Genomic DNA, 27460 nt, shown 5'->3' with positions numbered 1-27460 from the left:
AAAAAAAAAAAAAAGAAAAGAAAAGAAAAGAAAAGAAAACAGAAGAATGTAGAACAGTTGGTTATGTTTCTTAGCCTTCTATCAAGCTTATTTGTTTATTTATGATTCCCCCCCCATGAGCGATAATTCTATTGTCTGCATAAAACACATTTATGTCACTGGTGAGTTGGCTTCAGATTCTTTTTCTAAATAGAGTATTTCTTGAATATGGCATTACCCATTCAAACATCTGGTGTTTTCAGGATATTTGTGGTGGCAGAGTTACTCTGTTTCTTCCTATGCTGAAGAGCAGGATACATCTAAGAGTTTCCAGCATCCCCTCTTTCCTGGGGGAAGCAGTCTTCTGAGCTACCATGCATGACAGAATGCACAGAACTTTTGCTTGCCTTGAAGGAGGCTCAGGGGAATGACTTGTGCTGCTACCCCTCACCAAGGAGCCAAAAGAGCCTCTATCAGGGCGTGGAACTTTGGGAATTCAGGAAAAGCCTCAGAGAGAATATTTTGAACAGGGGAACTTATATTTTTTTTTCAAAATTGATGAAAAATTTCTGCTCTCACTTTTGTCAATACCAGAAGCCAGGAGCTGGGCTCAGTAGGATCCTGGGTAACTTTATTAACGTCAGTCACTCAGGACTTCCTGCTGAACTGAAAGGGTAGAGTAACATCACTCATTCTTGGACGGACCCCTCAACCAGCTGGTGCTAAACAATTAGGGACCTCTGATTGTCCCCTCTGTCCAGTACCAGCAGCCAACTAACTTCCCTCTGCTTTCATGTCACTGCAGCTTGGAAAGAAGCTGGGAGTTGAATTCAGCTTCTCGATGGAATATTTGTAAAATCCAAGCCACTCAGTTTCACCAAATGCAACAATTTGAATAATAATATACTGTTAAAATAAATCTGCATGTGAAGCAAATGTGGTACTATGAATTTATCTCGGTTGTTATCTTATAGAATATAACATTGTCATTTATCAATTTGTCACAAATTACTCAATGAATTAGCAATAGAACTTAGAGGGGTGAGTCCAAGATTTGTCTTGTTGCTCTTTGTTATGATAACCCATAAAGGGGCTTTAAGGGGGCTATAAGGACATAATAGTCTAGTTGTCCATGCCCATACTTTCAACATAGAATAAGAGGAATTTGAAAGAACAGTGTGAAATCCTCAGAATGGGTCTCTACATAATACGATAAACCCTATAGAATAGGCTGAAGCTGGGGTTTCCTTTGGAGAGAATGCTACCATTGTACTACTGAATTTTCATCTGATTTGAGGCTAAAGAGTTAAGGATTCTACTTCAAAAAAAGAAATTAACCCTTTTAGGATGGGTTCTTGAATTTTTTGGTGTTCATGGGCATTTGTGGGGTATTTGGGGATCTAGGTTCTATTTAGGCTGGGATTTTGATTGTCAACCAGGAAATCACTTAAGTTCTGTGAACTCCATTCCTTCATCTTTAAAAGAGAGGATGCTGAGTTGGATGATTTATTAGATCTCTTCTTGATCCAAAGTTTACCTTAGTTATAGGAAAGTCCTTTACTCACTTTTGATACTTTCCTGTCATTCACTCATTCAGTGGGTATTTATAGACTATATACTTAAGTTTCAAGCACATGCTAGGATAAAAGATATGCCTATGTTGGTGATCAGCAGAGTCTTGCTTCCAAGGATCCCAACATGTAACACGTATGTGGGGAGTGGTGGTGATAACTGATATAGATGAATCAATAACAAGTATACAATGTAACATATGATAATGAACTATAGGGTGCCTTGGAAATGCAAAGAGGCATACCTCACTTAATCTTTGGAGGTGGAAACAGATAAAGACAGCTTCCAGAAGGAGATGGAATTTAAATTCAGTCCTGAAAGAATTATGTTGAACAAGAAGATGAGGGTTTAGAGCTGCATGGTGGGTCATATTCAGAGGGACGGGTTTGCACAAAGATTGAGAGGGCAAGAGAGAAAAAAGAGAGACAGAAAATGCCAGTGTTCGTACAGGACCAGAGGGAATTCAGCATGAAAGCTACAGCACAAAGAGGAACAGGGCATATGGTAGGAGACTGCTGAAAAGTGGAATGAGGTCAGGTCATGAAGTGCATTTTGAACCAGGGAGTTTGGATATTATTCTGAAGATTGGAAGAGAAATGGGAGCTTTTGGAGCAGAGGAATGAAGCATTCAGGACTTTGTTTTAGAAGGATCTTTGGCTGCTGTGTATAGAAGGCATTGTGAGGACAAGGGGGTGGGGCTGGGCTGGGGAACACTGAACTGGAGGGGGAAACCAGACAAGATGGTTTGATTTCTTGACAAGGCCACCATCTGTGTAACTGGTACAGTTTTCCAGGCTGGCAAACATGGATACTGAGGCTGCTGAGCTAGGAGTGAATGATGAGAGGGCTTGAATGCTGCTCTATATGCCTGGGTCCCTCTCTGAGTGCCTCAGCTAGCCAAAGAGGAGCTGCTCACTGCCTCTCCTAACTTAGGTACCAGTGGAACCATGTCTCCTGCCATATTGGTGCTGGCATTTGAAACCTCACCAGGAGTGGAGAGGATGAGCCAACTCCCTTGCAGGCTGCTAGGAAGGAACGGAGGCTCCATGGGACACCATCCATCAGTATTTGCTCATTGCCTGGCTGAGTTGTCGAACAAGGCCATATGCCCCACCATTTCTGTCCATGCCCTTGAATGACCTTGCCACTCTCAGCCTTCACTTTGTTGACTCACATCATACTTGTAATTGGCAAAGAATGTGCAAACTCCTATGTTGGAAGCAGACATCTTTGTCACGTTTGCCTTGGCATGCCTGGACAAGGAGCCTACAAAACACCCAAATATATGCAGGGCTTCAAAGGAAAATAGGTGTGGCTTTGTGACCCTTCTGAGACCAGGTAGACAAAAGAAGTACACATATATGACAGCACAAATATTTGGCAACTGTACCACATCCTCTTCACAGTTGGAAAGCAGAAAGTCCAGTAAGGTGGGCTGGGGTTGGGAGACAAGTGTTACTATTCTCTCTGCTCAAAGACATCAGTGCATGTGCTTCTTTTTTGCTGTGCTCTATTTCTGGACCTCAGCCATAACCATTGGTATCACTCCTTGGTGAGCCTTTGTGAGGCCTATAGAAGACCTGCGCTCTCTGAAGGGGTGCTATGAGTGTGTTGTCTTGGACTGAATTTTGTCTGTCACTATTTCATATGACTGAATGTTTAACTCCATCAGTCGATTGGGATTCCTTGACAAAAGCAAATGTGCCTCTCCATCCCAGCTTTCCTGGACATTAAGCACGTTGCCTTGTACCCCATATGTGCCCAATAAATGCTTCTTGGAATCAAAGGGACTACGTACTATGTGCTTAGGTTTCCTCTCTCAACTTTTAAGAACTTAATAGGAAAGAGAAATCCCATAGTCAGGGTGTGCTGCCATCAGTCATGTGCTTTATATTACTGGATTCTAAATTTGGTGGTTTCAAGATGGATGAGACCCTAGACACAGAACAGTTTCTGGGCCTCTCATTGCCATGGGTAGATCTGTGGAGAGCACAGTTCACATATTCACAATGGCCTTGGAGACCAATCCCTGATTGCTAGTCCTCCTCTCACAACTGTTCCCCACGTGCCAGGCCTCAGTGTCAGGCCCTGTGCTCAGTGTTTTATATCCGATGTCTTGATTCTCACCACAACCTGTGAAAGTTGTATTGTTAATGTTAAGATGTGGCTTATATCCTTTATTCAGGCTTAGGTCTTGTTAGAGCTGAGACTCAGACCTCACATGCCCGACTCCAAAGCTCTTCTTTCACCGCACAGCTCACTGGTTGTAATGGTGGGACTGGGTCCTAGGCAGGTGGACCAGCATCCTTGGAGGCTTCACTGACCCTGGAGGACTGAGGATAGTTACATGTGTGAAGGATTTGTTTCCTGGGAGATGCCACCACAAGAGGAGAACTATTAGAAACTCCAGACTCCTTCCTCCTTGCCCAGGGATAATGACAGATGGTCACCATAACTTCCGAGTATGTCCAGGTAGGATCTTGAACAAAAGGAAGAGAGATATGATTCTGGCCAAAAAGTGGCTTCTGGGCAGGACAGTGAAAGAAATGGTGTGTCTGTGTGGCGGGGAGTGGGATGGGGGGTGTGGGTAGGGAGTAGCTGCCTGCAGGTCTCTTGGCCCTTAGACTGACTGCTATAGAGACATAAATAGCAATCTTAGAGCTCGTTGAGTTTGTTGGGACTCTGAGGTAAGGTGACCTGAGCAGCTGGTCCCTGGTCTCTACCAAATAGTCATAGCTGTGCTACAAAACCATTTGGGGGGGCAGAGAGGCTGTTTGACTGTGAGATTTACTCATATTTAAGGGTTAAAGGGGAGAAGCATCAGGTATAGGAGACAGGAAGTCCAGAAACAGCAAGGGACAAAGCAATCAAAGATCCACTAATTACTAATGTAGTTGAAATCGTCTGTGTTGCCGATTCTGAGTCTTTACTAGAGGTAGAATCATTCCTTTCTTTTAGCATCTTGAGTACATGGAAGAGACAATATTCTCAAATATTCTCATAGTTTGGCAGAGTTGTATGAACTGAAGGTGTTATTACTATAATGTAGCAATTTTTGCTCTGCCAACAACCCTGATATTTTCTTGTGAACACAGTCAGGAGGTTGAGACACAATTTCCCAAAATCCTGAAGTTTTTGATGGGAGTATACAAAATGGTCTTTAATGTCACATTCAGAATTCTAGAGAAAGTTCCCCTTCCTCCCCTGCAAAGCCCCTGTGGACTATGTTTTGGAAGATTAGGGTAGAAGTATAGAATTGAGCATGTCGCTTTGACTTAACTGTTTCCATTATTTTTTCTTGGTGGGAGAGAGGGGACATTTTTATTTAAAAAGAGTCTGGGGTGTTCCCATTGTGGCTCAGTGGTTAACGAACCCAGCTAGCATCCATGAGGATGTGAGTTCATTCCCTGGCCTTGCTCATTGGGTTAAGGATCTGGTGTTTCCATGAGCTGTGGTGTAGGTCGCAGATGTGGCTTGGATACCGTGTTGCTGTGGCTCTGGCACAGGCCAGCGGCTACAGCCCCGATCGGGCTCCTAGCCTAGGAATATCCATATGCCACAGGTCCAGCCCTAAAGAGATTAAAAGATGAAAAAATAAATAAAGTAAGTAAGTAAGTAAATAAATAAATAAAAAAGTGTCTGGAAAACAAACCCCAATCTAATTAAAAGCCTTTTCCTGGTGATGTTTGACATGATTTCTTAGAAGTCTTTGCCACTGGTAGAAGAGATGTTTGGAATTTTTTAAGGCTGTCTACCAACAGAGCTGAACTGTCTGTTTTTACCTGCATAGTGAGCATACAGTAATTGAGTTCATTCTGGCAGGTTTAATTCATCCTGTGAGGCTGTGAGTGGTCACTTCTAGGTATTGCACTTACATGATCAAGTCTACCTTGACAGGGAGAAAACAAAAAAGATAAATTGTGGTCATGCAGCAGAACAAATGATTATAGCCCTACCTGGCCCCACTACTATTCCCTCTAAAAAAAATAAGTGCTGCGAGAATTGATCTGTTTACAGAGAGACAACTGTAGAGCATAATGACCCATTCCTCGCTCACCACGTACTCTCGACTCATTAAATCCATTTCAGTCTTCTGTCTCCTTTGTTGAAAAAGCTCTCAAAAGCACTACTGACTGAAACAACTCAAATTAGTGACTTGGCATTTGAGAATCTGTATTGTTTGGTTGGTGTCTGCACAACTCATTTAACTGAGTTAAGTCAAAGAAAATTGCACAAGAGTTAACCTTAGCAAACAAATAAATGTGCAGTGAACTTTTTGATTGAATTTTGCCTGCATTTTTCAAATGATATCTCTTACCTTGAAGTCTCTTTCAGACTGAATAAAAGCTGTTAATTCTGAATGGCAGTTGTTACAGCAACCAGAGCTTATTTGGATCACCTCTTAGGAGTAATGTCCATCTATGGCCTGTGTTTGAAATCTTCAATTGTCCTCCTTTTATGTACAGTTGAATAATCAACAGACTTCAGACATAGGTTCTAAGGGGGAGAAAAGCTGTGCTCCTGAGATATGAAATATCTTGAAATAAAGTTCTGCTTAAAGATCACTTAGGGGTATTTCTTAACCATGCTCTTGAAATCACTAAAATGATTCTTAGCTAAGAAATGGATACGTAGAAATGGTATAAATGTGAACTTCTGACTTTATGTTGCACCAAGATTGGCAAGAGCCTGAGGCTGAGAATATATCATGACATCATCAAAATAATCATTTTGTACTTCAAAGGATACTACAAAGAAAGTAAAAAGATAACCTACAGAATAGGAGAAAAGTTTCATAGATCCTATATCTGATAAGGTATTTGTATCTAGAATATATGGAGAGTATGATAATGTCATTAAAAAATGGACAAAGAGTATTATATTTGTTGTGGGTTTATCATAAATGGCTTAGATTATGTTCAGGAATGTTCCCTCTATACCCACTTTGGCGAGGGTCTTGATCATGAATGGATGTTGAACTTTGTCAAATGCTTTTTTGGCGTCTATTGAGATGATCATATGATTTTTGACTTTTCTTTTGTTAATGTGGTGTATGACGTTGATGGACTTGTGTATGTTGAACCATTCTTGTGAACCTGGGATGAACCCTACCTGGCCATGGTGTATAATTTTTTTTATATGTTGTTGGATTCAGTTGGCTAAGATTTTGTTGAGAATTTTTGCATCTATATTCATCAATGATATTGGCCGATAGTTTTCTTTTTTGGTGTTATCTCTGTCTGGTTTTGGAATGAGGGTGATGGTGGCATCATAGAATGTCTTTGGCAGTATACCTTCTTCTTCAGCCTTTTGAAAGAGTTTAAGGAGGATGGGCACCAGTTCCTCAATGGGGAAAAACTGAAAGCCTTCTCACTCAAATCTGGAACAAGACAGGGATGCCCACTCTCACCACTGCTCTTCAACATCGTTTTGGAAGTCCTAGCCACAGAAATCAGACAAACAAAAGAAATAAAAGGCATCCATATAGGAAGAGAAGAGATAAAACTGTCATTGTACGCAGATGACATGATACTATACATAGAAAACCCTAAGAACTCAACCCAAAAACTACTTGAACTGATTAATAAATTCAGCAAAGTAGCAGGATATAAGATTAACATTCAGAAATCAGTTGCAGTTCTGTATACCAGCAATGAAATATTAGAAAAGGAATACAAAAATACAATACCTTTTAAAATTGCACCTCAAAAAATCAAATACCTCGGAAAATACATGACTAAGGAGGTAAAGGACTTATATGCCAAGAACTATGAAACTTTAATCGAAGAAATCAAAGAAGATGTAAAGAAATGGAAAGATATTCCATGTTCCTGGATTGGAAAAATCAATATTGTACAAATGGCCATGCTACCCAAAGCAATCTACAGAATCAATGCAATCCCTATCAAATTACCCATGACATTTTTTACAGAACCTGAACAAACAATCCAAACATTTATATGGAACCACAAAAGACCCAGAATCGCCAAAGCAATCCTGAGAAACAAAAACCAAGCAGGAGGCATAACTCTCCCAGACTTCAAGAAATATTACAAAGCCACAGTCATCAAAACAGTGTGGTACTGGTATCAAAACAGACAGGCAGACCAATGGAACAGAATAGAGAACCTGGAAATAAAGCCTGACACCTATGGTCAATTAATCTTTGACAAGGGAGGCAAGAACATAAAATGGGAAAAAGACAATCTACTCAGCAAGCATTGCTGGGAAACCCGGACAGCTGCATGCAAAGCAATGAAACTAGAACACACCCTCACACCATACACAAAAATAAACTCAAAATGGCTGAAAGACTTAAATATAAGACAGAACACCATCAAACTCCTAGAAGAAAACATAGGCAAAACACTCTCTGACATCAATATCATGAATATTTTCTCAGGTCAGTCTCCCAAAGCAATAGAAACAAGAGCGAAAATAAACCCATGGGACCTCATCAAACTGACAAGCTTTTGCACAGCAAAGGAAACCCAAAAGAAAACAAAAAGACAACTTACAGAATGGGAGAAAATAGTTTCAAATGATGCAACTGACAAGGGCTTAATCTCTAGAATCTATAAACAACTTATACAAACCAACAGCACAAAGCCAATCACCCAATGGAAAAATGGGCAAAAGACCTGAATAGACATTTCTCCAAGGAAGATATACAGATGGCCAACAAACACATGAAAAAATGCTCAACATCGCTGATTATAAGAGAAATGCAAATCAAAACTACCATGAGATACCACCTCACACCAGTCAGAATGGCTCTCATTAATAAATCCACAAATAACAAATGCTGGAGGGGGTGTGGAGAAAAGGGAACCCTCCTGCACTGTTGGTGGGAATGTAAACTGGTACAGCCACTGTGGAGAACAGCTTGGACATACCTTAGAAATCTATGTAAAGAACTTCCATATGACCCTGCAGTCCCACTCTTGGGCATCTACCCGGACAAAACTCAACTTAAAAGAGACACATGCACCCGCATGTTCATTGCAGCCCTATTCACAATAGCCAGGATATGGAAACAACCCAAATGTCCATCAACAGATGATTGGATTCGGAAGAGGTGGTATATGTACACAATGGAATACTACTCAGCCATAGAAAAGAATGACATAATGCCATTTGCAGCAACATGGATGGAACTAGAGACTCTCATGCTGAGTGAAATGAGCCAGAAAGACAAAGACAAATACCATATGATATCACTTATAACTGGAATCTAATATCCAGCACAAATGAACATCTCCACAGAAAAGAAAATCATGGACTTGGAAAATAGACTTGTAGCTGCTGTACTGGAGAGGGAGGGAGTGGGAGGGATCGGGAGCTTGGGGTTATCAGATACAACTTAGAATAGATTTACAAGGAGATCCTGCTGAGTAGCATTGAGAACTATGTCTAGATACTCATATTGCAACAGAAAAAAGGGTGGGGGAAAAATGTGTACATGTAAGAATAACTTGATCTCCATGCTGTACAGCAGGAAAAAAAAAAATGGACAAAGAATCCTATTAAAAAATGGACAAAGAATCTGAATAGGCATTTCTGCAGAGAAGCAGTACAAATGGCCAGTAAATATATGACAAGATGTTCAGCATTATTAGCCACCAACGAAGTGGAAATCAAAACTACTCTGAGTGGAGTTCCTGTTGTGGTTCAGTTGTTAGCGAATCCGACTAGGAACCATGAGATTGCGGGTTCGATCCCTGGCCTTGCTCAGTGGGTTAAGGATCCGGCATTGTTGTGAGCTGTGGTGTAGGTTGCAGACGTGGCTCGGATCCCACATTGCTGTGGCTCTGGCGTAGGCTGGTGGCTACAGCTCCAATTAGACCCCTGGCCTCTGAACTTCCATATGCTATGGGAGCGACCCAAGAAATGGTAAAAAGGCAAAAAAACAAAACAAAACAAAAAACTACTCTGAGGATGGCTTTAGTCAAAATGACAAAGTAATAAGCACTAGTGAGGAAGTGGAGAAATCAGAACCTGCTTATATTGCTGGTTTAAATGTACACGATCTTAGCCAAAAGGCCAAGAAGCGATGCTGGTTTAAATGTAAAATGACTCAACTGCTTTGGGAAACAGCCTGTCAGTCAGATCTTCAAATGGTTAAGCAGAGAGACTTTAAAAAAAAAAAAACAAAAAACCACTTGGAAATCTTGAAGGGATTAAAATACAAAGATTATGTGAGAACCCCACAAAGCTCAAACTCCTGATTTGACCAAACACAGGTAAATCTCAGAATTGGGTGAGATGACACAGAGGAATTATCTTTCAATGCTTTCTGCATTTGTAACCAAGAAATGCGTTTTGTAGGAAATATGATAAATAATCCCAGTAATGATCAAAGCAGGTAGTACATAGATTTAGAATTGAAAAGGAAAAAACAAAATAAAAAAACAAACAAGAGAGGAAAAGACCCATTTCTAATGTGCAAGAAGCCTTTGAATCTCATGTTTTTGTTCCACCTGATTCCAGGGCTGGTGGTGACTTTCTACAGGCCTGTTTGTCTGTCGCTGGGAGAGAAAGAATCAAAGCTCTGCCCATGGCTACTCTCCTTAAAACTGCACCTTATTGAAGGTTTTTGTGTGTCAGTTGCTTCTGTAGTGTGCATGGGATAGAAATTGTTAAAGAGAAAATATAACAGAGAGTCTACAGGCTGAGGCAACGTTGGAAATTGTCCAGCCATCCTGTGGAGCGTGCACAAAAGAGATGTTTAAAGCAAGGCTCTATTTTGAAAGAAAATTCTTAAGGGAACACGTTTTAAGATTCTTTAAAAAGCCTTTGTTTGGCACATGAAAGTGAAACTACCATAGAGAAGACGAAGTTAGATGCAGTTAAGTCCAAACTTCAGGACAGTTACCTGTTTTCCTTTCTTTCTCATCATCTTTCTTGTCGCATTAGCTATTCTGTTTCCATTTGCTACCTTAGTGATTCAGGCAAAAAGGGAACCTCAGAAGAAAATGGCATAAAGTCCCTACCAATGTATTGGATTTAAATAGCACCCAGGTTTCTATAAAAACAAAAAACAAACAAAAAACACCAAAACAATAGTACAGTCAGTCAGAAAGCTGCACAGCTGTAGAGGCAGTCTTTATACTGTGGATTAAGCAAAGGATTTAGGATTATAGGAAAAATTTCCCTTCCACCTACTCTCTTTTTTTTTGTACAAGTATGTGTTTGAAGATCTTAATTTAAAAATATAGAACAAAATAAAAAGTACTAGGAGAAGTTAAAACAGAAGTCCATAAGAGCTAGAGCTCAAAGCTTTTTGCCATATGCTTTCCTAATATGGCTATTTTTGCCGTGTGCTTGTTGGCATATTGTTTTATTAATAGGTGCTGGCTTTTCTGCATGCTAATCAGTGGATACATGCAGTTATTGATGTTAATTGGTGTTCTGTTAAAAAAAACCATAACCCTTCTTATGTGAAGTACTTTTTGGCATATGCATTTATAGTTAGATTGGTCCCCACTTGGGCTGACCTCTTATGATATTAACCAACAGTGTAGTGTAACACCTTTTATGCTATGGATGTTTTTACAAAGGAATTAACACCAGAACTGTAGAAAAGTCAAGTAGCCTATAAATATTTTCTTGTGAATGTTGAACTAGTTGTCTATAGGTTGTGCTTTTAGTTTTTGGGAACAGACAGCAGGATGCTTTGCTGTATCTCATTTCAGTGAGAACTCATGGAAACAGGTGGACACCTGTACACGTTGTTGCATCCACTTAAGCCTCTGTTGTGCTTAATGCTTGCTGATGGAAAATTATTTCTGGATTACTATCTCTAGAACTTGGATTCCAGACATTGGCACTTTGATCTTGGATAAGTTTCTTAATCTCTTTTGAACTCTGGTTTCCCTTTTTCAAGTAAATAAATTGGACCAGATGAACCTCTCTCATCATTTCTAGCTCTCAGATTTCATTATTCTGTGATTTATATGCTGCTGCCTCAGGACTTCCATTCTTAGAACAGATCAGGTGTAATCCCATAAATTGAAATGTATAATAGGTAAAGCCTATAGGACAAGAACATTACATTTATCTTTATTTTTCCTGTTAAAAAAGGAAAATATGTTTGCACATACAGAGATGTATAAACACACATGTATACAAGCATTGAAAGAATAATTCTTTTTTTATTAATAATTGAATTGAACTTTGCAGGTAAATTTTCATTCCATTATCCCAACTACTTATGAACCTGTTATAAATTTGACCAGCCTGCAAAGCCAGTAGCCTACCAAAGCCAACTGCTATCAATCCCTTTTTCAACTAACAAGCAACCATATTGCATCCAATGTGTGGTCACACTGCCTAGGACTTCCAGGGCAATCAAAGAAACCCAAACTTATTCCAATTAAGAATAAACCAAAGCTAAGTTCTTTGCTATTAATTTTGGGCGTAATAGGAATTTAAGAAGGAGGAAAAAAATAGAAAATGGTTCTAGTGAGAGAAAGCCTTCTGGCACATGAATTGGACTCTAAAGATTGTGCAAGGTATGGTCATTCCAGTAAGAGGATGGAACAAATTAACACAAGCAAATGAATGGAGACTGTACCAATCATGCTATGAACAAGTGGAAGAGAGTAGAGGGCATTTACCAACGTAAACAAAACACATCGCTCTGGGACAGTACATGAAGGTCTTTTGACCCGAGGCCATGTCAACATGGACAAGGTATTTTGAGGAATCATGTGGGTGTGTGTGCCAGATGAATCCTCATGCCTCAAGATTACCTCCTCTTTGGAACATTCCGTATGTTCCCAGTGGAATTAAAGTATGCATCACATGCTTTTCTTCTATTTATTTTATAAGTGTTGGGTTGCAATTAAGATGCTATTTGTTAAGGAAGCCTAAAATATCTGAAACCTACCTTGGCCCAGTCTACTTCCTTTTGAGGTCTCCAGGGGAGATATAATGCACAGAGTGGTCTTTTAAAAACATAAAACATATAACATTACTCCTGTGCTTAAAATCTTCCAATGAACTGCCTGCTTCACTCTGATGTATAAAAAGCTTGAAAGTCATCACTTTCATCTTTACATCAAGGAAAACTGGTCACACTGAAAATTGATAAATTTTTTTGGATCCATCAGATGACTGGGGTCTTAAGACAAACCGTCACTATGAAATTTGGAGACAGGTATACCTGGAGAACTATAGCCAAGATCTATTTACCTTGAACAGAAGCTGCTGGAACCATGGACTGGAAGGAACACTTAAGTGGTAATTTTGATTGATTGCTAAAAGCTGTGTGTGGACTAATTAGAGAGTGAGAAACACCTGGGGAACCACACTTTATGTACTGTATGCCCAGGAACCCCACCAGGTCCTCATGGTGAAGACTCTCTTATGGCTCTGACAGATAAGGGGAGAATAATTATTGTGCAATATTCATAGAGCCTTCTCCATAACCAAGGGACACCTTCTAGGGGGAAAAGCTTACCATATCCCAGCTGGGGAAAGGGCCTTCCTCACTCTAGCCCCTTCTAGCCTTCCCGTCTCACCTGAAGGTGGGGTGGTTGTGGGTAATGGGATGGATGTAGTTGACAGGGTCAGGAAGAAAAAGAAACTATCCATGGATAAACACTGTGAACCTCACAACCCCAGTTTGCAGAGAAACTAGTAGGTTAGTGAGGTTTAATTTGAAGACTATAGAACCCTCTTCCTCTCCTACACACTACCGCCACATCAGTAAAGATCTAGTATGATAATAATCAATTTTAGTCAAAAGAGCAGCTAGACAGACTCTTTGTGGGCCAGAGTACACTTAATGGAGCCAAAGAGGGGAGACAAAAACAAGGACATAGAAGAAGTTGAAGCTTCTGGCACCAATAGCTACAGTAAATATTAGGACATAGCCCAATTCCTAGCCAGAATAACATGGGAATACTGATACTGAAGGCCTATATACCTCAGTTCCAGTAACTGATACAAGTGAAAATTTCAACAAAAATTATAAGGCATGCCAAAGGCAAGAAAAAAAAGTCTGAGGAGATAAAGCAGTCACCCAAATCAGACTCATATGTGGCACAAGGTTTTGGAAATATCAAGTAGGGAATTTAAAATTAATGTAATTAATATAAGGGCTCTAATGGCAACAGTAGACAATATGCAAAAACAGATGGGTAATGTAAACAGAGAGATGGAAATTCCAAGAAAGTATCAAAAGGAAATGATAGACATCAAAATAGAAATGAAAAGTGCCTTGATGGGCTCTTAGTGGACTCAACATGGCCAAGGAAAGAATCAGAGAACCTGAAGATAGGTCAACAGAAACTTCCTAAACTGAAATGTAAAGAGAAAAATGGGAAAAAAAATCAGAAAAGTACATCTAAGAACTGCGGAATAATTTGATTTTTTAAAATGATTTTTATTTTTTCCGTTATAGTTGGTTTACAGTGTTCTGTCAGTTTTCTACTGTACAGCAAAGTAACCCAGTCATTCTGTCAGTTTTCTACTGTACAGCAAAGTAACCCAGTCATTCTGTCAGTTTTCTACTGTATGGCAAAATGACTCAGACACACACACAGCCCCCAAACACACACCCACACACGCATATTCTTTTTCTCACTTTATCCTTCATTATGTTCTATGACAGGTGACTAGATATATTTCCCTGTGCTATATAGCAGGATCTTATTGCTTATCCACTCCAAATGAAATAGTTTGCAGCTATTAATCACAGACTCACAGTCCATCCCACTCCCTCCCCCTCCCCCTTGGCAACCACAGGTCTGTTCTCCAAGTCCATGAGTTTCTTTTCTGTGGAAAGCTTCATTTGTGCCATCTATTATATTCCAGATGTAAGTGAAATCATATGGCATTTGTCTTTCTCTTTCTGACTTACTTAACTTGGTATGAGAGTCTCTAGTTCCACCCATGTTGCTGCAAAGGGCATTATTTTGTTCTTTTTTATGGCTGAGTAGTATTCCATTGTGTAATATACCACATCTTCTTAATCCATTCATCTGTCAGTGGACATTTAGGTTGTTTCCATGTCTTGGCTATTGTGAATAGTGCTGCAATGAACATATGGTTGCATGCATCTTTTTCAAGGAAAGTTTTAGCCAATATACACCCAAGAGTGGGATTGCAGTTCATATGATAGTTCTATATTTAGTTTTCTGAAGTACCTCAATACTATTTTCCATAATGGTTGTACCAGTTTACATTCCCACCAACAGTGAAGGTGTTTTCCTCTTTCTCCACACCCTCTCCAGCATTTGTTATCTGTGGACTTGTTAATGATGGCCATTCTGACAGGTGTGAGGTGGTATCTCATGATAGTTTTGATTTGCACTTCTCTAATAATCAGTTATTTGAGCATTTTTCACGTGTTTGTGGGCTGTCTGTATATCTTTGGAGAAGTGTCTAGTCAGGTCTTTTCATTTTTCCATTGGTTTGTTAGTTTTGGTTTTTTTTTCTGTTGTTTGTATATTTTGGAGATTAAGCCCTTGTCAGTTGCATCACTTGAAACTATTTTCTCCCACTCTGTAGGTTGTCCTTTTTTTTATAGTTTCCTTTGCTGTGTAAAGCTTGTCAGTTTGATTAGGTCCCATTGGTTTATTTTTGTTTTTATATCTGTTGCCTTGGGAGACTGACCTAAAAAAAATTGGTAAGGTTGATTTCAGAGAGTGTTTTGCCTATGTTCTCTTCCAGGAGTTTGATGGTGCCTTGTCTTATATTTAAGTCTTTCAGCCATTTTGAGTTTATTTTTGTGCATGGTGTGAGGGTGTGTTCCATTTTCATTGCTTTGCATGCAGCTGTCCAGTTTTTCCAGCACCACGTGCTGAGTAGACTGTCTTTTTCCCATTTTATGTTCTTGCCTCCTTTGTCAAAGATTAATTGACCATAGATGTTGGGGTTTATTTCTGGGTTCTCTATTCTGTTCCATTGGTCTGGCTGTCTGTTTTGGTACTAGTACAACACTATCTTGATTATTGAAGCTTTGTAATATTGCCTGAAATCTGGGAGAGTTATGCCTCTTTCTTGGTTTTTGTTCCCCAGGACTGCTTTTGCAATTTTGCTTTTGTGGTTCCATATAAATTTTTGGATTTGTTCAGGTTCTGTGAAAAATGTCATGGGTAGTTAGATAAGGATCACATTGAATCTGTAGATTATTTTGGGTAGTATGGCCATTTTTATGATATTAATTTTCCAACCCAGGAGCATGGAAGATCTTTCCATTTCTTTGAATCCTCTTTAATTTCCTTGATTAATGTTTTATAGTTCTCAGCATATAGGTCTTTCACCTCCCTGGTCAGGTTTATTCCTAGGTATTTAATTTTGGGGGGTGTGATTTTAAAAGGTATTACTTTTTTGTATTCCTTTTCTAATATTTCATTGTTAATATACAGAAATGCAACCAAATTCTAAATGTTAATCTTGTATCCTGCTACTTTGCTGAATTCCTTGATCAGTTCAAGTAGTTTTTGGTTTGAGTCCTTAGGGTTTTCTATATATAGTATCATGTCATCTGCATACAGAGACAGTTTTACCTCTTCTCTTCCTGTTTGGATGCATTTTATTTCTTTTGTTTGTCTGATTTCTGTGGCTAGGACTTCCAGTACTATGTTGAATAAAAGTGGTGAGAGTGGGTATCCTTGGCTTGTTCCAGATTTTTGCAGGAAGGCTTTCAGTTTTTCTCCATTGAGCATTATATTTGCTGTGGGTTTGTCATAAATGGCTTTATTATGTTAAGTTATGTTCCCTCTGTATCCACTTTGATAAGAGTTTTTATCATGAATGGATGTTGGACTTAGTTGCTTTTTCTGCATCTATTGAGATGATAACGTGGTTTTTGACTTTTCTTTTGTTAATGTGGTGTATGATGTTGATTGACTTGCATATGTTAAACCATCCTTGTGAACCTGGGATGAATCCCACTTTGTCGTGGTATATGTTTTTTTATATGTTGCTGGACTCGGCTAAAATTTTGTTGAGAATTTTTGTGTGTATATTCATCAAAGTTATTGGCCTGTAATTTTCTTTTTTGGTAGTACCTTTGGTTTTTGCATTAGGGTGATGGTGGCTTCATAGATTGTCTTGGGAGTATTCCTTTTTCTTCAACTTTTCGGAAAAGTTTAAGGAGGACGGGTATAAGTTCCTCCTCATATGTTTGGTAGAATTCACCTGTGAAGCCATCTGGTCCTTGACTTTTGTTTGTAGGGAGTGTTTTTTTTATTATGAATTCAATTCCATTTCTAGTGATAAGTCTGTTTAGTTCATCTGTTTCTTCTTGATTCAATTTTGGTGGGCTAAAAGTCTCTATATAGTTTTCCATTTCCTCTAGGTTGTCAAATAATTTGTTGGCATATAATTATTCACAGTATTCTCTTATGGTTTTTTGTATTTCTGCAGTATGCATTGAGATTTCTCCTTTTTCATTTCTTATTTTGTTTATTTGGGTTTTTTCTCTTCTCTTCTTGGTGAGTCTTGCCAGAGGTTTGTTTATCCTTTCAAAGAATTGGCTCCTGGTTCGATTGAATTTTTCTATTGTTTTTTTTTTTGAATCTCTAGTTTATTGATTTCCTCTCTGATCTTTATGATTTCCTTTCTTCTTCTGACTTTATGTTTTGTTTGTTCTTTTTCTGATTCATGTAGGTGGTGGGTTAAGTTGTCAATTTGAGATTTTTCTTCATTTTTAAGGAAGGCATGTATTGCTATGAATTTCCGTCTAAGCACTGCTTTTGTGGTATCCCATAGATTTTGGGTGGTTGTGTCTTCATTATCATTTGTCTCAAGGTATTTTTAAATTTCTTTCTTGATTTCCTCATTGACCCGTTGTTTCTTTGGTAGCATATTGTTAAGTTTCCATGTAGTCAGCTTTTTCTCATTTCTTTTCCTGTGGTTGATTTCTAGTTTCATGTCATTTTGGTCAGAGAAAATACTTAAAATAATATCTATACTCTTAAATTAATTGAGATTAGTTTTGTGCTCCAGTATGTGATCATTCCTTGAGAATGTTCCATATGCATTTGAAAAGAATATATATTCTGATTTTTTTTAATATAATGCCCTGAAAATGTCAGTTAAGTCTAACTTTTCTACTGTGTCATTTAGGATCTGTCTAGAGGACTTACTGGTTTTCTGTCTAGAGGATCTGTCCATTGATGTGAATGGGGTGTTAAAGTCTCTTACTATTATTGTGTGCCCATCCATTTCCCCTTTTATGTCTGTTAGTATTTGTTGAACGTATCTGGGTGCTCCTATATTAGGGGCATATATATTTATGATTGTGATATCCTCTTCTTGAATGGATCCTTTGACCATTAAATAGTGTCCTTCTTTGTCTTTATGGCCTTCATTTTAAAGTCCATTTTGTCAGATATGAGGATTGCAACTCCTGCTTTCCTGTCTTTTCCGTTGGCATGAGATATCTTTTCTCATCCCCTCACTTTCAATCTATATATGTCCTTTGCCCTAAGGTGAGTCTCTTATAGACAGCATATTGTAGGCTCTTGCCTTTTTTTCCAATCTCCCACTCTCTGTCTTTTGATTGGAGCATTCAGTCCATTGACATTTAAGGTAATTGTTGATAAATATGTATATGTGCCATTTTAAACCTTCTTTTCCAGTTGATTCTATGTTTCTACTTTGTTCCTTTCTTTTTTTTTTGGTCGGATGATTTCCATTTATTTTATGCTTGTGTACCTTTCTTTTCAATTTTTGTGAATCTAATGTTAGGTTTAGATTTGCGGTTGCCCTGATTTTTCAGTGTTTTAACCCTTTTATATCTGCTTGCTTTAGCCTGATAGTCATATAGCTTCAAACACATTATAAAAAAAAGAGTCTAGATTTTCTTACTTTCCTTCCCCACATTCTATGATTTTGAAGCCCTTTTATGACATCTTCCTGTTTGTCTTTTTGCTGTTCCTTGTGTTTATTGTCACTTTTACTGCAGTTTTTTTTTTTTTCATTTTAGATGTGTATACTGGCTTATTTAAGTGATTGCTTTCCAATCGTGATTTCCTCCATCCTATTTCTTCTTACTTCTTTTTTATTTAGAAAAGCCCTTTCAGTATTTCTTTTAGAATGGGTTTATTATTGCTGTACTCTTTTAGCTTTTGTGTCTTAGAGAAATTCCTTATTTCTCCTTCTATTTTAAATGACATTGTTGCTTGGCATAATATTCTAGGCTGCAAATTTTTCCCTTTTAGAACTTTGAATATATCTTGCCACTTGCTTCTGGCCTGTAGTGTTTCTGTGGAGAAATCAGCTGATAGCCTTACAGGGGGTGGGGGGGGGCCCTTATAATGAACATTTTGTGTTTTCCTTGCTGCCATTAGAATCCTCTCTTTGTCTTTAACTTTCCCCATTTTTATTATGATACGTCTTGGTGTGGGCCTATTTGGATTCAACTTGTCTGGGGCCTTTTGTGATTCCCATATCTTGATATCTATTTTCTTTAGATTTGGAAAGTTTTCAGACATAATTTTTTCAAATATATTTTCAATCCCCTTTTCTTTTTCTTCTCCTTCTGGAATTCCTATTATGTATAAATTGGCCTGCTTTATATTATCTCATAGGTCTCTTTATTGCTTACATGTTTTTACATTTGATTTTCTGTCTGTTGTCCTGATTGGGTGATTTCCATTATTCTATCTTCCAAGTCACTAATTTGTTCCCCTGCATTATTCATTCTACCTTTTAGTGCCTTTAACTCAGTTTGCACCTCTGTCAATGAACTTTCTAATTTTTCTTGGTTCCTCCTTATATTTTCTAGTTCCTTTCTAAAGTAATCTGCATTACTGTTTATATCTGCTATTAATTCCTTCATATTCATCCTTAATTCCTTCAGTATTTTCACTATCTCCCTTTTGAACTCAGTGTCTATTAGTCTGCAGAGGTCTGTTTCATTGTTTGCTGCTTCACGTGAATTCTCCTGTTCTTTTCTGTTTTGTAAATAAGTTCATTTGTATCACTTTTTTAGATTCCACATACACACAATATCATATGATATTTGTCTTTCTCTCTTTGGCTTATTTCACTCAGTATGATAATCTCTAGTCCATCCATGTTGCTGCAAATGGCACTATTTCATTCTTTTTTTATGGATGAGTAATATTCCATTGTATACATTTACCACATCTTTATCCATTCATCTGTTGATAGACATTTAGGTTGCTTTCATGTCTTGGGTATTGTAAATAGTTCTGTAATGAACATTGGGGTTCACGTATCTTTTTAATTATGGTTTTCTCTGGATAGATGCCCAGGAGGGGGATCCCTGGATCATAAGGTAACACTATTTTTACTTTTTTAAGGAGTGCATACTTTTTTCTATAGTGAAGGAACATACTTTAAATATAAAAACTCAAGTTAAAATCTTCCAGTGGCTTACCGTTACCATTGGAATATAACTTACGTTCCTTACTAAGGACTAGAAGGGTACCTGGCCTCTGGTACCTTTTTGTCTATGCTGTTACTATTCTTCTCCCAACCATCCTGTTCCCAAATGGAATTCTCTGGGTACACTACTACCTTGTGACCTTTGAATATGCTGCTGCTTCTTCTGGAGGTGCTTTTCTGCCGCATGTGTTCAGGGCCTGCTTCCTTTCTACTTTTATGCCCTTGTTCAAATGTTACTTCTTCAGAAGGTCTTCCATGTTCCTGTGCTTAAAATCTCAACCTTGTGACCACACTCCCTATGTCTTTTCTTTGTACCACTTTCTCCATATCTATAAATCAGCAGATGTTCTTATATCTCACTTTTTTTGTTTATGAACTGTTTTTATCCACTGGAATCAAACTCCATTGAAGTGAATTTTTTTAAAAAAATATTTTTAATACTCTATCCCAGAGCTTAGGCAGTTCTTGGTACAGAATAGGTTTTGATAAATATGTACAGCATGTTTGAAGGAAAAATGGATATGTTGTTAAATTCTGTGTCCTTAGTGTCTAGAACAATGCTTACAAGAATAGGAGATGAATAAAATTCTTGTTGAATGAGTGTAAATAATACTTTATTATTAGCTGGGTTTTGGACTCAAACTCTGGTAAACTCCAATGAGCTAAGCTTCTAGAGGTTTTCTTTTTCTTTAGACAGGTGGGGCCTCAAATGGGGTCACTTCAAACAGGCCTTGAGACCTGCTCTGTCTTTTCCCAGTGCTCTATCTGTGATGTACTGGGGCCAGTTGGTACCAGCTCCTAAGAGGCCATCGTTAAATGTGCAGGAAATTTTTGCGTGAGCTCTTAAGCTTGAACTTGGTCATAATGGGTGTATTTATACCAGAAAAAGAGACAAACTCTACAAAACACTGCTCCCTATCCTACCATGCTCCCACCTCCTCCTTGGCTTACAGAGCCAGTCTTTTACTAGAACACTAGTGGGAGAAAGAAAGGAGACAAGAGAGAGATTTTTCTTCCCTTGGTAGTTTTCAAATGAGAACATACAATTTGATTTACCTGGGAAACTTAAAATACAAACACACAGATATTTAATTCCTGGATTCAATTCCAGACCTACTGGATTAGAGCAGTTGTATATTCTTTTCCGATTGTTGCTGTAACAAATTACTACACACTTGATCACCTGAAAACAACAAAATCTTTTTCTTTTGCAGTCATGAAGGTCAGAAGTCTAAAATTAAGGCATCAGTAGGATTCGGGAGAATAGTCTGTTTCCTTGCCTTTTCCAGCTTTTATAGGCCACCTACATTTCTTGGCTCATGGCCCTTCCTTGTTTCAATCTCACTGCTATCTTCCATCATCAAATCTCTTACTGCTGACTCTGACCCTTCTGCCTACCTCTTTCAAGGATCTTTCTGATTGCATTGTGCCCACCTGGATATCCGTAATCTTATCTCATGGTCAGATAATGATAAGTCCCTTTATAAGGTAAGATAACATATTCATAGGTTTTGGGAATTAGGGCAATTTGTCAGCCTATGGCAAGTGATTTCAACCTTGGCTGAACATTAGAATCACATAGGGAGGTTAAAAATTCTTATGCCCAGGAATTCCCATTATGTCTCAGCAGGTTAAGGACATGATGTTGTCTCTGTGAGGAGGCAGGTTCCATTCCTGGCATAGGTCACAGATGTGGCTCAGATTCAGTGTTGCTGTGGCTGTGGCATAGGCCCCAGCTACACCTCCAATTCAACCTCCCACTTCCATATGCTGCAGGTGTGGCCATAAAAAGAAAAAAAAATTCTTATGCCCAGGCTGCATCCCAGAACAATTGAATAAGAATTTCTGAGCTGGGACCCAGGTAGTCTTATATTAAAAACTCTTCAGGTGATTCCAACATGTATGCAGTGAAGGTTAAAAAAACAACAGACTAGAGGTTCCATGATGGGATCCAGGGTGTGTGCTTAACATCTCCAGAGGTGAAATCTAAGGAGCACTCTGACTTAGAATTCCTGAATACAAAGCTAAGAGAATTTCTTAAGTTACATTCTGCTTATGTGTTGGTTTTTCACCCTAGACAGACTGGAGGTACTTCAGGTTTAGGGCTATGTTTTGCTTATCTTTGTAAGCACAGTATAATGTGTGATAATTATTTGTTTATACATGAATAAATACTTTAAAAAACCCTTCTCACTTATGCAACTTTTTGCCTCAAAACTGTCTACTACAAGATGCTTGCAATCTTTCTGTTTGTGGACCTGACAAATTTATTAAGGGCAACTAGAAGGGATAGAGAAAGTCTGAGTCATTTCAGTGGGAGAGGAAAATTGCCTTGCCCTTCCTCTTGCTTGCCTGGTGGCTCATCCATTTAATTCACACGTTTCCCCTTCTGTTGTTCTCCACTCAGTTATGACTTCTAGTGAATCCTGTGGGATAAACACTCCATTCAGAGCAAGGACATTCCATACTTCCCAGAAAGGTGAGTCTTTAAGATTAAGAAGATAATCCCTATGTGGAAGATAACCCACGTGCAGACTATGTGATGCAATGTCGTTTGTGTTAAGATTAAAAAAAAAATTAACTTGGCGTAACTACTTTTTTAAATATATGGGAACCAGCGATGCACAGATGCATATTGTGAGGATTTAAAGGGACATGATTCTGTTTTGAGTGGGAGACCTTAGTTCATCAGCAAGTAGAGAAGGGCAGGTGATATTCAAGGAGGGGGTCCCCTTCCCTCACCCACACCGTTCTGGCCACACTGGACACTACCTCCTTTGTTGAAAGTTCCAGGCAAGGCCTACCCTTCTGCCTCAGAGCCTTTGATTGAGCTAGTTTTTCTCTCGTGGATACTCTTCTCCAAGAATTTGCCTAGCTACCTTCCTTGTCAAGTTCAAGTCTTCCTCCCTGAGATTCTCCATCATACTCATGTTCTCCTTGCTCTGACCTACTTTTTTTTTTAAAAGGTATTAACCACAACCTAATGACATTTATGTAGGATGCTCAATTTTTGATTTCTTTGTTTCCACCTCCTGGAGTGTAAGCCCAGCAGAGGCAAGGATCTTCATCTGTTTTATTCATTGATATACTTCAAGCCCCAGAACAGTTTCTGGCACATAGTTGGTGCTTAATAAACAGTTGTTGAATGAATGAATGAATGGGAAAAAGGATTCTAACAGCAAACAGAGAAACTAGGAAAACACAGAGTTTGAAGGAAAAAACTAGGGGAGTCTGCAGTAAGAACCTAGTGTAGAGAAAATAGGATGCAGTGTCCAGCATCTGTGGAGAGAGAGAGAGAAAACTAATGTCCAGGCCAGTGAGAGAAGAGATATAGAGAAGTCAACTGTGAGGAATGAGGTTGAGATGTCAGTGCAGTTTTGATTAAAGCTAAAAGGAAGGAATTATGGTCCAATGGAAGAGACTTATTACTCGTGAGGAATCCAGAAAAAGGCTAAAGATGGTAATTTAACTTGAGAATTGGAAGTGGAAGTGTAGAGGTACTAATCATTTATAAGCTGAAAGTTCAGGGCTTTAGAAAGAGTATGGAGAAGACAAAAGGGCATTTAAGGAGAGTGCTGACAGGCAGTGCCTGGAAAGAATTGTGCTTAATATATTTACACCTGAGCTGTCACCAAAAATGGTAATGGTGCGATTGAGTGCTTTAATTAAATCTGAGCTTTGCTGACCGTACAATGTGAAAGTGTTAGCATTGTGGTACTTCAGTGGAATATGATTTGTGTGAAATTCTCTTACTCTCTGGCTGCCCATCTGACTTGTGTGCTGAAATCTTATGAGTAATCAATAATGGTGGCTGGGTGATGGTAGGGGAGGCAATCTAGAGGGAATCACTCTAGGGATATTAGAAACAGGGGAGCAGCCCAAAACCTAGGGTATAAGGCTGCATAGCACACACCTCCCCCCACAACGTACTCCTATGATGCCCAGTCAGGACCAGTAGGGACCATTTTTTATACTATTTCTGTTTGCCTTATGGAACCTAGCAGAGTGATAAATAAGCGCTTGGAATTGATAACATTGATGTTTGGGGATGAATGGTGGTACCGGGAACTTTTTTTATTTTTTCTTCAGAATGTTCAAGGAGAGTGGGATTATATAGGTAGTTCCTATGGTTCCCTACCCTATCCCACCCTGTACTGGAAATGAGAAGCCAAACTGACACTAGGACTATTAGGTAATACCACCTGATCGATCACATGAACCTGCTTAAACATTGGGCTTTATGTCTTACCAAGGGAAGGAATTTCTTTAAAATCCATGCGCTGTGATTGATTGGATCCTCAGTCAACATGACACCTGTTGTCTTTTTTCTTTTCTAGTCTTGGAAAATGAGGTATTTCTTATAAGCCAGACAATTTCACCTGTCTCGTGGGCTTGGTGTTTGTGAAGGGAGGAGGGTGAATGGATCATGGTGAAGTGGCTACAGCATCCCCCTTCAGTGCAGTTCTTCTCATGATTTCTTCTGAAATGGATCTTAAAATAAGCAATTGGCTGCTAATGCTATCACACAAAGGTTTTTGAAGTCACAGCACCCTTTTCTTCTCATCTCTGAATCTACTGATGTGTTTTATTCCCTGGCATCTTCCCAGTCTTGATTGGCTTTGATTACTGACATAATGGATATGTTGTTATTTTCTGTAAACTCTACAAATAGGTCTTAAATAACCTAATTTAGCATCGAGATTAATTAATAGGCAGAAAATTGGCCTCATGAAAAAAGGGCAGATTTGTATACAATGTCATTATATAGTGAAGGCTGGAAATGGAAAGTGGGAAATATAGAATGTTGTTTTTTAGAGCCAATAAGACCAGGCTCCATTTATATACTTATTGATAAGTGAAATACTTACTGATATAGTATATTGCAAAGAACATTCTGGAAATGGCTGAGATCCTCTTCATTTGTAGTATGCTGTGGCAAAGTTTCCCCAAGTTATTTACTCTTTAGTGCTTGGGGGAAGCAGAACTTTAAAAGCTGGAAGGTAGAAAATCATGCTCTCCCTGACCCAAAATGTACATAAAATGGTACCAAAACAAATGTAGGTGCTATCAGTGGATTAAACATCAAGCTCATTAACCCTTTGTGTATGTACTGTATGAAAAAACAGTGAGAAAAATATTGGCTTAATTGAAACAAAAATACATAGAATTTATAATGTTAGTCACTTCTGTCAGTTGCTAAGTGAAAATCGCTATGTATTTTTTAGCTCTTTAGATGAAAATTATGAAAGAAAAATGACTCAGTACTCTGGATGTCATACTGATGTTTCTAAACAAAGAACACAACCTGGCATGAAAAGGACTGGTTAGAAAGCCTGTGATTTCATTTTTGACCTGACAGAGGACCAAAAGGACAAATGTTCTCCCATCCTATATCCCACCAGTCTTCTGCTGTGAACACCTGTTGTAAACAGTGAATAATTTTACTAGTTTTATAAAGTTCTGTAATAACTTCCCATTTTAAGTAGTCTGTGTGCACAAAACATGATGATGGAGGAAACTGAAGGGCAAAGACTAAAAAACGTCCTCCTATCAGGTACTAGGTAGAGATTTTGAGTGTGATGAGAGGTTCAGGAAAATGGAAGCAGAAAGTACAGCAAAGAAGGGTGCTGTGGGAATTTCAGGGGAATTGTTCCATATCTTGGACAATTTTATTTTCAACAGAAGCAAAAAGGTAAAATGAAAATGGTAGCTGTGGATCTGGTCCCAGACTATCTAAGGGGAAGGCTGGCCAGGAAGACTGCTAGAGGAAAGATGCAGAAGCTGTGGGAAGAGAGTCCTAGGAGCCAAAAATAGATTTGATTTTTTTGTTTTGTTCGATTTCTAGGTAAAACTTCCTTTTGTGCTGGGAAGAGATGAAAATACATTTCTTATTTCCAGGCTGAATATTTGGCCACAATACAATTCACCCTTTGGCTGCTAGCAATATATACTCCTTTAGCAAACTCATATCTTGATAGTACAGTGTGTTTTGAGGACAGCTGGCTGCCTAGTGCCTCATCTTGATGCTTGGAACAGTGAGGTTAAAACCATTGACTCTCTGAAAGAACAGTTTGGGGAAGGCAAGAAATGTTATCTGTGTGTATTAACAGCATATTTAGTTTTGAGTTGCTCTCAAGGGCAGTTTTTGAGGCTTCGTACCATCTCTGATGACAATATGTTTGCAGCTTTATTACATTTTCTATCTTTTTTCCCTCTTTTTGGCTACTCTTTCAGTTCAGGACATTTATCAGGGCCCATTACTTGCTATTTACATTGGTTTGTTACTTAAACCTCTTTGAGCCTTGAAAATGTGAAGTCTTGAGAAGAAACGAATCATAGGATTTTTAGGGCTGGAATGAGACCATGAAGGTCAACATTTATCATTTTTATTTACTGTAAGATTCTTAAGACATTTGACAAAGATCATTGCCCCTGAGCTGGAGAATGAAGCAGGACTAAAAATAAAGAATCAAGCAACTGTGGAGACTGAATTTGCTCTAAGGCCTGTATTCCCTACTCTGGGTTTCTGCTGTTTAGAATTATTAACAGAATCCGATAACCTGGCTAACAGACAGTAACAGCTTTTGTGGAGATAGTGAGCATTCTCGGACAAGAACGGTGACAGGGCAAGCTGTTATTTGTGGGACTTGCTCTCCTGTAGGCTGTGCAATATGATAGGAAACAATGTGATGCTGAAACATAGGGAGACCCCATAGCTGTGGCTGGCCGCACAACAGGCTGATCTTCCCTACACGTTTAAAACAGACATGCATCGTTGCCTAGGGAGATTGGAAGGCAGCTTATTACCACTAAAAAGGGAAGACATTTCTTTACCTTTTAGCAGCAAAGAGAATGTTAGACTATAGTTGCACTGTGCCAAGATCTGATACTGAAATTTAGTGCTCATGATAGCTTTAGAAGGCTTAGAAGAAAGGCTAGATTTTATTGGGTCATTTAAAGATCTTGCTCAGAAATTATATTCGATTGTAAATCATCCGCCCAAAGGACTCTATAGTCTTTTTAATCAAAGGATCTCCCATAGCTGGAGACAGGATAGTTTTTGAATAAGGACCTGTCAATTGTCCATGCACTATCAATTGACTGAAACAAGAGTTTGTTTGGACATACTATGTGGCATACATTGTGTTAGACCCTGGAGATGGAAAGATAAGACTTAGTTCTTGCCTGGAAGTGGGGCATAAATGACAGGTGTAAATGAATGTTTTGCTGACAATGTAACTTGTGATCTGCTTTCTCTGGTCTAGTTGGTAAAGGGCTGAAATATGACCTTTGTAACCTATGGAAGAGTATATTACTTTTGAGGCTCTGAGGGTACTTCCCTTTTCCCAAAGATGGCCATAGACCCACTCTTCTTTCTCCAATTTAACTTCCCTCCTAGGAGGCAAGTAGGGTTGGTGCTCTTTGGTAGGTGAACAGGAAGCCTTGTTTTCCAGGATAAAGAATGTGATCAGAAGTCTGTGGAGTGAGTTCCTGATGTGGATCAACTGGTTAAGGACTCATTGTTGTCTCTGTGAAG

The 27460-nt window shown here is 38.8% G+C and overlaps 1 protein-coding gene across 1 annotated transcript in view; it reads left to right on the top strand.

Annotated features, from left to right (window-relative positions):
- The window catches only part of DTWD2 (DTW domain containing 2), a 256749-nt gene extending 233658 nt beyond the window's left edge, over positions 1 to 23091 (top strand). Inside the window, exon 7 of the mRNA XM_021084663.1 lies at positions 22331 to 23091. The gene's annotated coding sequence lies outside the window, so the exon portion shown is untranslated. The remainder of the gene's footprint in view (positions 1 to 22330) is intronic.

The sequence above is a fragment of the Sus scrofa genome, chromosome 2, assembly GCF_000003025.6.
Source record: "Sus scrofa isolate TJ Tabasco breed Duroc chromosome 2, Sscrofa11.1, whole genome shotgun sequence".
Taxonomy (NCBI): Eukaryota; Metazoa; Chordata; class Mammalia; order Artiodactyla; family Suidae; genus Sus; species Sus scrofa.
The sequence above is the reverse complement of the archived record's forward strand: the minus strand, read 5'-3'. Positions and strand labels throughout refer to the sequence as shown.